Here is a 13,080-nt window from a genome sequence, read left to right as displayed (position 1 = left end):
ATCCACACTGAAAGAAATAAGTGTATTTCATCCCCTGGACTATAGCCATTTGTAACCATGAGTTCAGGAATTTGTATGTGACAGAATTAGTAAGATGCTGGAACTTCCCAAAATCTCTTCCTCTTTTCCATTGGATTTGACTGAGAGACAATCTAAGTCTGGAGTTAGAGCAGCCACCTCCAAAGAGAAGACATGGAATCTGGCAGTAAAGGAGCACGATGAATGAACAGAATCGAACAGAAAGAATCTGGGTCCAGGTGACATCATTTGGTCCCCAGTCAAGATGCAGTAGAACCCAAAAACTGGATTTTTTAGATACATGAAGCAATTATTCTCCTTTTGTTCTTAAACCCCTTGGATTGGATATCCTGTTATATGAAATTAAATAAAACCCACTGATATAGCTTTTTAAACATTTAAATACATTTTCAATGCTTTGTAATCCAAGAAAAACTTTTTTCAAAGCAACATGTTTTTCTGGAGTCAAGTCTGACATTAATCAAAGACAGATTGGAACTGATAAAATTGCTCAACAGGAGGGAATATAGGGATTATTTTTCACATTTTCTGGGTTTTGTATCCTCTTTTGAAAATCTGCAAAAAAATAAGTCTGATTAATATGCCTTTAAAAGTCCTACATGATCCTCCTTCTGGCTTAATCTCCTGTCTCTCTCCACTTCACGCATTTTACTCCATCTCTACCAGCCTTCTTGCTGAGCTCCCACCGCAGAGCCTTTGCACTTTCCATTCTCTCTACCTAGAAACACTTCTTCCACGTATCCACATGGGTTCCAAAAGTCATTTAGATTTCTTCTCAAACAAAACTGACCACCAAAAACAATGAAAAATTGAAGAATGCATAAGTGTAAAGACCTATAAAAGAGGTAACAATTGATTATAGGCCAGACCATAATAAATGGAAAACTAAGTTCTTGAAAGAGAATTATTAAAAATGAAAAATGGAAATTAATTACCATGGAGGCCAAGTCTTCAAAGTCCACAGTTTAGGACACTGCCTTCCTAGAATGTATGTCCCTAGGATCAGAATATACAAGGGTAACTGTGGGAGGTTGTGGAGATTTCAGGGACTGGAGTAAACATATTATGATTCTATAAAATATGTTCTTTTAATAATTCTCTCCTCTGCATAGTGCTTTCTTCTTTTTGTTGTGTTTTCTTTTGATCGTTATTCCTTTGTCCTTAGTTATCTTCCTTCCAAGTTAGCTTATATATGGGATCACATCTAGGAACACTCCTGAGAAGAAGGTCTTTGAAAATCTTGAATAGCCAAAGATGACTGAGGTGTAGCTCAGAGGATAGGGTCTGTGAGGTAGACAACATTTTACTTGCTACTTTTAGGCATAGCTGGAATGATGAGACATAGAAATGTAGGCCCAAGTTTCCATGCAGTGGCAAGTAGGAAAGGAGCAAGTAGTCCCTACTCATGCCTTTAAGCAGAAAAAGGCAAAAAAGCCCTTGAGGCTTACACATAGTTTAGAGCTAGGACTTGGGTGGACAGCAGAGGTAGTTATTTAAGTTCTGAAAGCATGCAGACACATTTTGAAGACAGATTTTTTTTTTTTTCTTTTGTGGTCAGCATTGCTCCTGGCTGGTATGGATGGGATCAGGGATGAACAGGAGCCAGAGGTAATTTTCCTTTTTTTTTTTTAATTTATTTTTTTGAAGTATAGTTGATTTACAATGTTGTGTTAATTTCTACTGCACAGCGAGGTGTTTCAGTTATACTTATATATACATTCTTTTTCATATTCTTTTTCATTACGGTTTATCACAGGATAGTGAATAATTCCCTGTGCTATACAGTAGGACCTTATAGTTTATCTATTTTACATATAGTAGTTTGTATCTGCTAATCCCAAACTCCTAATTTATCCCCCACCCTCCGCCCCTGCTTTCCCCTTTGGTAACCATAAGTTTGTTTTCTATGTCTGTGAGTCTGTTTCTGTTTTGTAAATAAGTTCCTTTGTATTATTTTTTTAGATTCCACATGTCAGTGATTTCATATGATATTTGTCTTTCTCTGTCTGACTTACTTCACTTAGTATGATAATCTCTAGGTCCATCCATGTTGCTGCAAGTGGCATTATTTAATTCTTTTTTATGGCTGAGTGATAGTCCATTGTTTATATGTGCCACTCCTTCTTTATCCATTCATCTGTCAATGGACATTTAGGTTGTTTCCATGTCTTGGCTGTTGTCAATCAGAGATAATTTTTAAATGACTCAGCAAGAGGAAACTCAGGCACCTTTGTGGTGGCTTGAGTACTTTTCAAGTTAAATGTTTGGTGAAAACAGAGAAGTTGAGTCAATCAAGCCACAGTTATTGAACAGAGGGACACTGAGTCCCTTATCTTTAGATCCTATTGCATTTCCCAGTCTCAGAAGATCTAGAACAGGGGTTGACTGTGCTGTTGCTAACATTAAGAACAGTGCTACTAGTATTTCTTTGTATTCTCATAAACCCCTTCATTGAAGGTACATTAGTGATTGTGCATGTGACTTTAAGTAGCCTGACTGATACAAGTACTCAAAATCCACTTAGTAATAAACAATTTGTAATGGGCCATAGGTCCTTTAAGTTCATATGCTTCAGAAACCTAGGTGATTAGATGGAATTTAAATAATTCTATTTTTTCTATCTATAATACCTATATTTATTATTCAGAAAGTTGTTTGCTAAATATATTTAAATTAAGAAAGTATTTATTTAGGTAATAATAATTATCATTTATTGACAGAAACTATTCTAGTAGTCTAAGTACATTTCTCATTTGATCCTCACATCTAAATAGGTCAGATTATAATTTCTATTTTTAAAATGATAGAATTGAGGTTTAGAGAGGTTAAGGAAAATATCCAAGGAAACAGCTAATGGAAAACTCAGGACTTGAACTCAGATGTATCTGACTTTGAAATTTGTTCATTCCACTAGGCTGTTCTCCCTCAATTACATGTTCCCAGTTTATTGCTGAGCACTTGTTTTTTAAATGTTTGTTTGCATAACAATAGGTGTCATATATTGAACACCAACTACATGCTAGGTATTGTGTTAAAAAACTAATATTCTTGTCAGGTTTACTTCATAATGTAAAAACAGACATTTAATGAAGAATTAATTGCAATAATATCTGAAAGAGTACATATATTTAAACAATTGATCTCAAAAGGTTCATGCTATGGGAGGCATGAGAAAATAGAGCCTAACTCAGAAAGAGTAGAAGCAAGTAGTCTATAGTCACTCTTTCATGTGCCCATTGGGTGGAATGATATGTAGAATGGCACATATTATTTACATTATTTATCTCTCTCTCTTCAAGAATGCAAGTTAATTCAAGTAATTTCCATGTAACTAGAATGAAATTTCAGTGTACTGCAAACATGCAACAGAAGTATTAAGTTTATTCCTTTTGCCCTCAAGAGTCACTTTTTAGCACAATGCCCACAGTACTCTTATATGATGGAGTGGGAACAGCTCTTTGTACACTATGTCATTTAGTCCTCAGGACATCTCTATTAGGTAAGTAGGTATTAGTTCCATTTTACAGGTGAAGGACACACAAGGTTCAGAGAACTGGCACTTGCCCAAATGTGCAACCATACAATGAACTGTTTTTATAAAAGTAGGTTAAATATGAGTAAATAAGTGTGTGGATCAGCTGAGTGTCTTCTCCAGTTAGTTATGAGTTCCCTGCTATAGTGATTATGGTAGGCTGAATAATGGCCCCCAAAAGATGTCCATGTCCTTATCCCTGTAATGTGTAAAGATGTCACTTTATATGGCCAAGAGGGCGTTTATAGATGTGATTAAATTAAGGATCTTTAGATGGAAGATTAGCCTAGTTTATCTGGGTGGATCCAATATAATCACAAGGGTCCTTATGAGAGGGAGACAGGAAGGTCAGAAGCTGAAAAGAGATTAACAATGGAAGCAGAGGTGGTTGTGATATGCTTTGAAATGGAGGAAGGGACTGTGAGCCAAGAAATGCCAGCAGCCTTTAGAAACTGGAACAGGCAAGGAAACGGATCCTTCCCAGAAACCTCCAGAAGGAAGATAGCCTTAGAAACACCTCGATTTTAGACCTTTGACCTCCAGATCTGTGAAAGAATACATTTGTTTTAAATCACTATGTTTGTGGTAATTTGTTACAGCAGCAGTAGGAAACTTACAGTGATTTTATCTTATACACCATGGGAATGGATAGAACTGGGGTTCAAAATCCAGATCTGTTCCTTTCCAAGAGTCCATTCCTTTTCAAACGTGATGCATTTTCCCTGCTTATATTTGTCCCTCTTGGGAAGTACAGTGTAAATATTGACAAATCCAAATGTTCAATTCCTCTTTTCAAAAATCTATCAGCAAACAAACACATCTGCTTTATGTTGTATGTCAAGTGGCATAATTAAAGTATGTTTTTAAAAATCGAACATGATTTATTCAAGAAGAGGACTGAATTCCAATCTTGTAAGATATACTCAAGAGTATTGTCATAAGAATATAAAAAAACTTATCCTTTGATACTGTAATCAATAAATTCAATGTTAAAATGGATGAAATGAGCCATCAGTAGATATAAACTAGATTTAATGATATGTTGCTAAAGATATGTTGCTATTGAACAAAGTTGTCTTCAGAACCAAATAAAAAGTAAAGGGTATCTTAAAAACTTTTATCTTGATAAATAGGTCAGATCCTCAGAAAGATGTGACTGTAGGCTAATTGATCAGGGACCAGTGCTGATTTGCCCAACCATATATTGATACCTTCAGATCCTAGCTGTTAGAGACAAGTAAAAGGCATTCAACAAATATTTTTGAGTGGTTGAATAAAATTGCTCTATTAGATGTTTAAAAGTACTTAATACTACAAAATAATCAAACTATGATATTGATGCAAAAATAGATACACTAATCAGTGAAGAATATAAAAAATCAAAAACCATACTCTAATATAAAAGTAACAATGCTATGAACTACTGATGCTTACTGTGAGCCAAGCACTGTGCTAAGTGCTTTAAATGCATTATCTAATTTAATACAATAAGCTATTGCTATTTTGCTATTTTCATCTTTCCCTCTCAAGGAAGCTAAGATTTGAAGAGGTCAAAGTGATAAAAATAGGTTTTCTGTGATGCCAAAACCTATGTGTTCATTTACTCTGTGAAACTAACTTTAATAATCTAAAATGTGATAAAGTTGGCATTTAAGTTTCATAAGGAAAACTAATTTTTAAATATATGATATTGGGATGACTGTTTAAAACCCTTTGTCACGTCATTTATCAAAATTAATTTCAGATGTAATAAAATCACCAAGTTAAAAACAACTTGATGGATTTTATTATCAAATAATTCAATTTTTGTACTCTAAGAACATCATAAATAAAAATCAAACCTGGAAGAATATTTGAAATATATAATGTATGTTTACATATTATGTATTTATACGTTGTATAAAGTTGAAAGTTTACTCGAATATTTAAAACACTCTTGTAAATAAAAAAGAAAAGCATATGGGACTTCCCTGGTGGTCCAGTGGTTAAAACTCCATGCTCCCAATGCAGGGGGCCCAGGTTCAATCCCTGGTCAAGCAACTAGATCCCATATGCCACAACTAAAGATCCCACATGCTGCAACGAAGACCCGGCGCAGCCAAAATAAATAAATAAATATTTTTTAAAAGAAAAGAAAAGAAAAGCACAATCCCTTCAGTAGGAAATGAATAGATAATATCCCCCAAAGATACAAAACAAATATAAAAAATATTTAACCTCAGGAGTAATCAACAAGTACCAAAAAAATTACAGTGAGGTCTTCCTCCCAATCAAATAGACAAGGATTTAAGAAATGGTAACATCAAATATTGCAGACATGGAGGAACATAGCATTCTTCCCATGAATGCTAACAGAAATGTAAATGGATACAGCCTCTTAGAGGGAATAATTAGAAAATGGGAACGTAAGATTTAAAATATGCATGCTCTTTGATCCACCAATTCTATTTCTGTGAATTAGTCCTAGAAAAATAGATATATAAGAATATAAATACAAAGAACATCATTTCAGGATTGTTTATGATCTTGAAAAATTGAAAATGATGTTAATTTACTGAAAAGATGTTTACAGTATAGTATTAGGTGGAAAAAAGTAAATTTTAAAAAGCTTTGTATAATAGGACTCATTAAACTGTATAATTACTTTTAAATATATCATGTGTATATTTATATTTATCCTGATTCATGGGGAAAAGTACTTTATATTAGCTGACAAAATTTTAAGAGATTCATCTCTGAGTGCATAAGACTATAGTTGATTTTTATTTTCCATGATTTTACTTATCTTTATTTATAATTTTAAACATAAATAGATATTGTTTTCTGATAATAATAAAAGAAGAAAAACCAAAACTGATAAAAGAAAAAGGTTACACTCACCTCCACTCCAAATCTGATTATGTACTTACTACCCAGCTTAAGAAATCTCTACTGACTCATTTACTGCATAAAAATCCAAACACTTTATCTTGGCACCCAAAGTTGTTTCACATCTGGTCTTACAAATGATATTGACTTATTATTCACCTCTGTATCCCATGTGTCCTCCTCTGAATACTTTTGGAAACTGCCAAGCACTTTTTTTCCCCTCTGCTGAAGAACCTCTAACCTTATTTTTCCATAAAACGTCACCTCTTCTGTGAAGACTTTCTTTCTCCCCTAAGAAAAGTAAGTGATCTCTGAGCTTTGCTCTTACAGCGTATTTTTAAGTGACTTGTCTATTGTCTTCCCAGCTCCTGCCACTGAGAATCACATATTAGCAACATTCCAGGTAAATGCAAGTACATCCATGGTAGCTATGCTTTCCCTATCTCTTGGGAGTTCAAAGAGTTGGCCCTGGAAGATGCTGCAGATTAGATGAAATAAAGCGGAGATTTGTAAAAAAAAAAAAAAATCACAGCAAAGCCAATATAAGACCATCACAAATGTAATTAGGAATTCTTCACATGTAAATAGAGTTTATACAATATAATTAATTGTATTTTTTCACTCAAATTAATGAAATTCAAAATGACAATTTTAAGCTCTTTCGAAAACAATAGCTCACAGGAGCCTATGCTAAGGGGAAATGTAACAAAAAGTAGATAGATTGATGGAAGGATGGATGGATGACTAGATGATAGATAGATAGATATGAGAGATAATAGTGTACCATTCTTCTTGATTATGGATTCATGAAACTATGGGCATATACTCTTCTGAAAATACATTAAAATAATCCATTTCAAACTCTTCTCCTGGATAACTTTTGAATGTTCTGGGGATGGCGATTTGTTTTCAAATATTTAGCAAGCTAGCTCAGATCAGTTGGTAGTGGATGCCTAGAGTCCTATGCTGGCTCATCCCTATTCAGCAGAAAGGAGGAGAATGATGAATGGTAATGGGCAAGGGACAAGGGGTTGGCAGTATATGCCATCCCTGCGCATATCAACCTCTGAAACACTTTGATAACGGGAAATTAAGAGTTGCAGGACTGTATAAACTTTCTTCTTTCGCTTTTTCATTCCTTGATTCCTCTCTCTTCTTGCAGGGTCTATGTTCTTGGATGACATCCCCAAATGATGTTTTTTTCATAGTCAATTCTATATAAATTCATGTTGATGGTTAAAATACCTTTAGTCTTTAGCTACTATAACATAAATAAAAAGATTGGATTATCATGGTTCATTTTAATGAGTCAGTAGGTAAAATCACTTAAAGCAACTCAGTTTGTGGCTGAATAAGCACAAACTATTTCTCTGCTATTGCTGTAGTTTGGCTACCAGCTTACACTAATGAGCCTTTTTAAGAATAAGAAATTTAGGAAGTTATTTGGCTGGGGTATGCAAAAATAAGATGTCATGCTAAGACTTGTTAAAAGTTCCTCCATGACAAATTCAAAGATACACAATATTATTAAGTGTATCTTGGCAGCTCATTTTCTTCTTTTATAAACAGTCCAAAAAGCTGCTCTGGTTTATTTAATTCCCAGAAAAGAAGAATTGGAACCATTTAGCCTGTTTAATATCAAAACCTACCTGACCCAAAGGAGAATCAGGAGGAATTTTACAGAACACTTTATTTTAGTTACATCATCCCATACACAAACTCTCTGACTGCAAATAATATAGAATTTTTTAAAAAGACCTAATGCAAATTTTATAACATTCATTTCTTCTTCTTCAATTTCTTCCTTTAATGCTCTTTCTCTGATTCCCTTTTTTTCCTACCATCCTTTAGGAATTCTCAAGAATTAATGTCTTATTCTTTGCTCCTTTCCTGTAACATTTATTCTTTTCAGAAGCGTCCCCATTCTCATGGTATGAATTACCAACTTTGTATGGATTGATTGCTAAATGTTTACCATAAGTTCCAAACTCTGAATGATTTTCTGTAGATCAATCATGCTAATATCAAATACTAAACTCTTACCTTTCTTTACCGAAAGCGATGCCTTTAAAAAATATATTCATCCACTCATTCTCCATTATATTACTACCTATTACCTTTTACCAGAATCATAAAAGTGATCAAGTGCTAGTCATTTCCTGAACTCTTCCCCATCTCTGTCTAAACTTTTCTTAGTTTCACTTCAGCTATTCTTTTTTTTTTTTTTTTGCTGTATTTTTTAAAAATTTATTTTAATTTATTTATTTTTGGCTGCATTGGGTCTTCGTTTCTGTGCGAGGGCTTTCTCTAGTTGTGGCAAGTGGGGGCCACTCTTCATTACGGTGCATGGGCCTCTCACTATCGCGGCCTCTCTTGTTGCGGAGCACAGGCTCCAGACGCGCAGGCTCAGTAGTTGTGGCTCACGGGCCCAGTTGCTCCGCGGCATGTGGGATCTTCCCAGACCAGGGCTCGAACCCGTGTCCCCTGCATTGGCAGGCAGATTCTCAACCACTGTGCCACCAGGGAAGCCCTCAGCTATTCTTTTAGGGCCCTGAAAAATTGTTCATTGAATAGTAAATATGAGAAGATGATGAGAATTATGATTTTAGAATATCACTCTGGCAATAGTGTAGAAAATGGATAGTTGGAACATACCTTGAAGGTGATTTTAATTCTTCAGTGAAGTTAGGGGTGAGGGAGGAGAGGAAGGTACAGGTCATAATTATGTGTTAGCATCTGTTAATGATTTTCTATGTTATATCTTCCAGAGAACAATCATATTTAAAATGGCCCAAAACTGAAAGAAAGGAAGAGGAAAAGAAAATACTTGCGCTGGCACCCATACAACTTGGTGTGTGGTATTCAGTAAGTATTTTCTGGTTAAATGAATAGCTAATGGGTCGGATTAATGGTGAAAATTTAAGTCACCTTGGAGGGCTGGTAGGGGGCATATTTTTTCTCTAAAAGTGGCTTTCTCAGCACATCTCCATTTGCATCATGCACTTGGCAACCCAATTTACTTCTGGGATGGGTGCCCATCTCTTATCTTCCCTGACTAATCACATTTTACTCTTATCAGTCTTCTACATCATTTTGATATTGTACACTTCTAAATAATTGCCATGTAGTAATTCTCTGTCATTTTGCTTGCACTTATCTTGACTACCCGCAAAGAGTATTTAAACTCCTTAATGTCAGAGACTGGATTTTCTGAATCAACCACAGTACCTAACAGAGTCTCTGTACACTGGAGATCTAAATATGCTGGGTGCCTTATTATGGAGTTCTAATTAAATATGTTAACAAATACTATGTTATGATAGAAGATATTCAGTTTATTCAGTTACAGGTGTTTCATTTTGAGTATGTTAGCCTGTTTTATTTTATTCTATTCTGTTTTTGTATTTAATTCGAAACATTTCTCACTTTATAGGAAAATTGCCTTTAGTTTCTGGGAAGCAAACATTCCCAGAAGATTAGTATTTCAATTCCTTTGTTGTCATTACACTATCTCTTCCCATGATTTTAGTTTCCAGATGTTGTTGTGTTTCTTCAACGTCTGTGAATCTTGATATTTGGTTTTATTCATACGCAAAAGTCCTGGAATTGAAATGCATCTAGTACAGTCACAAACAGCTTTAATTGAATAATTTATTTAAGCCTTGATAAGAATATTTCATCACTTGGGACTTAGTTATGACTAATATAGAGTCTGAGAATTAGTAAAGGAAATTAACCTGGTAGTTCCTTTGTGACAGGAGATATTGCATATTATTTTACAATTTATATAATATTAATTCTTTGGTATTATAAAAGCACTTTCTTTTGAATTTTTATAGTTTTCCAGTTTTATTGATATATAATTGACATATAACATTGTCTTAGTTTAAGGTATACAATATAATGATTTGATACATGAATATATTGTGAAATGATTACCACAGTAAATTTAGTTAGCATCCATCACTTCACATAGTTACAATTTTTTTCTTGTCATGAGAACTTTTAAGATCTACTCTCTTAGCAACTTTCAAATATGCAATACAGTATTTTTAGCTATAGTCATCTTATACATTATATTGCCAGAACTTAGTTATCTTATAACTGGAAGTTTCTTTTGAGTTTTAGAACTTACTTGTCATGAAGATAACTGTTTGCCTTCTTGTGAGTAAAGACTTTGCTTTAAAGTCACGCTGCCTTTGCAAGTTGGATCCTGAGCCCCTGGCTTCCTCAGAAAGTAGGAGTGATGATATCTGTCTCTCTGGGCACAAAGACCACAGGAGAACACATGAGGAAGGCGCACTCTGAGTTCACCTTTAAGACAGCTCAAGGTTATCGTCTCCCTTTTGAGGGACTTTACAGAACAAACAGCTCTGCCTCTCTGGGTCTGTTCTAGACCTGTCATATAAAATATTGAAAATTTTTAATTACTCTTTCTATTATGGAAAATATTTTCACCATGATAATTTCTATTTTAACACAGTTGGAACACTAAAGGAAAGCAAAGATTATAAAATTTATTAAAGTTTGTGTGTTAGTATTCTATTGCTGCCATAACATATTACCACCAGTATGATGACATAAAGCAACAGAAATTTCTTATCTTGCAGTTCTGTGGATCAGAAGTTGAACAGAAGCCTGAGTCTCACTGGGCTAAAATCAAGGTGTTGACAGGGCTGTGTTCCTGTCTGGGGATTCTAGGGAAGAATTCATTTCTTTGCCTTTTCCAGCTTTTAGAGGTCACTGCATTCCTTGCCTTGTGCTCCCCTTCCTCCATCCCCAAAGCCAGCAATGTTGGGCTAAGTCCTTCTCATGTTGCATCTCACTGATCCTTCCTTCTGTCTGTTGCATCTCTCTCATCACAGCCAAGAAAGGGTCTCCATTTTTGAAAGATTCACGTGATTACATTGGGCCCCCACATCTACAAGACACCAGCTTAGTTTTCACGTATGAAACTTTAAAAATTATAGTTTACTGTACTAAAAAACCCCTGCCTTCAATCTATTTCTGGTATTAAAAGATAGCAAACTCAGTCTGAAACCTGATCCCTTTCCTTGAAGTCTTTAAAGGCTCTCTTAAATGTAACTGCCTTGTAATCAGTTTCTCCTTGCAAATAACTGAGAAGACAAAGTATATTATTAAAGATAATGAGGTGGAAAATCTATTTTCCTGTCTTCGAATAGACAGAAGAATGTTTCTCTATGCCCAGAAGAAATTTTCAGGCTATAAGTCTGGATATTAATTGAAGGTATCAAAAGAATAAATATGGATGAATCAAACTACTGAAAGTTGTTAAAATAGGATAAAAAGTGTTTGTATTTGCATGCAGTATTATTCATTTAGGTAGAGTTTCATGCATGTGCAGAGCTCCTCTCTTTTCCTCCCACTGAAATATTCAGTATAAATTATTTGAAAAAATTATTCTAACATTTTAATCCTGTTTGTTGCCATGCTTAACTTAGAATTTTTTTTAAAAAGGGTTTTGAGTAAGAGAATTATTTTAGTAACTCCATGGTAGTATCAATAGATACATAGATAGATAGATAGATAGGGAGATAGATAGGGAGATAGATAGGCATAGATCCTAGAGTTATATTCCCTGGATTAAGGGGAATTTGACTTTTGGATAATGATTGAAAAGTGGTTTTAATATTTATAATTTTCCTTTTGATGTTCAAGTTTTAGATTTAGAACTGAAGCATATTTGATTTGAATGAAGGACCAACACATGCATTTTTCCAGGGTTTCTTTGCTGGGTTTGACACCCCTAGGGACCTCAAGCAAATACCTGAACATGATACTGCACATGTTATTCCTGGTCAAGGACTCTTATGGAAGTTTGCCTGTAGTTCTGAAGATAGATTTAGGCTAAAAGCCCAAAGAAGACCACAGAGAGGAAGAGAATAGAGTCAATGGAAGAAGCCAGGTGAAGTGTCGGTTCATAGCATCAACACTTCATGACACTCAGAAGTTTACCTCAACTATGAATTTTACTCTGTTTTTTCTCTTGGCATAGATCAGCTAGCACTAGTAGAAATGTCTTTGCAATGTGGATGGCAGATATAATAGGAATTGGTGGCTTCAAAGGTGGAACTTTAGATTCCAGTTCTTCTTCTTTATGTTTCCTGCTGCTAGTGCCCCTTCAAATTGCTCACCTGTACTATACACTATATAATACACTCATACTGAATAGTATGTATATACTATATGCACTATATACATCCTCTATAAAAACAATAAGAATAATAAAATGTACAACTCTTCAGTAGTACAAAATATTATGATGGGTAGCCAAATTTAATAACTACCATAGAGCACCATGTTTGAGTGAGGTATTAGATTAAGCACTTGATATTATCTAATTTAGTCCTCACAAAAAACTTATCAGGAAGGCATTAGTTGTCTTCACTTTATAAAGGAGGAAACCAAGACAACTTTCTCTAGGTCTCATAGCTAATAAGTGGCAGAGCCCAAATTGAATCCAGGTTTACTTGGCTCCAAAGTTTTTCCTCTTACATGCTAATCAGTGTGGTTACATTTAATAATAATGCAACTTCTAATAACACATTATTCCAAATTTCACTTTCAGGTCAGCTGGAACACTACTAAGTTCTAATTTTTTTTGTCACTTTAGTCTTTCA

Source organism: Balaenoptera acutorostrata, chromosome 11 (assembly GCF_949987535.1).
Source record: "Balaenoptera acutorostrata chromosome 11, mBalAcu1.1, whole genome shotgun sequence".
NCBI lineage: Eukaryota > Metazoa > Chordata > Mammalia > Artiodactyla > Balaenopteridae > Balaenoptera > Balaenoptera acutorostrata.
The sequence above is the reverse complement of the archived record's forward strand: the minus strand, read 5'-3'. Positions refer to the sequence as shown.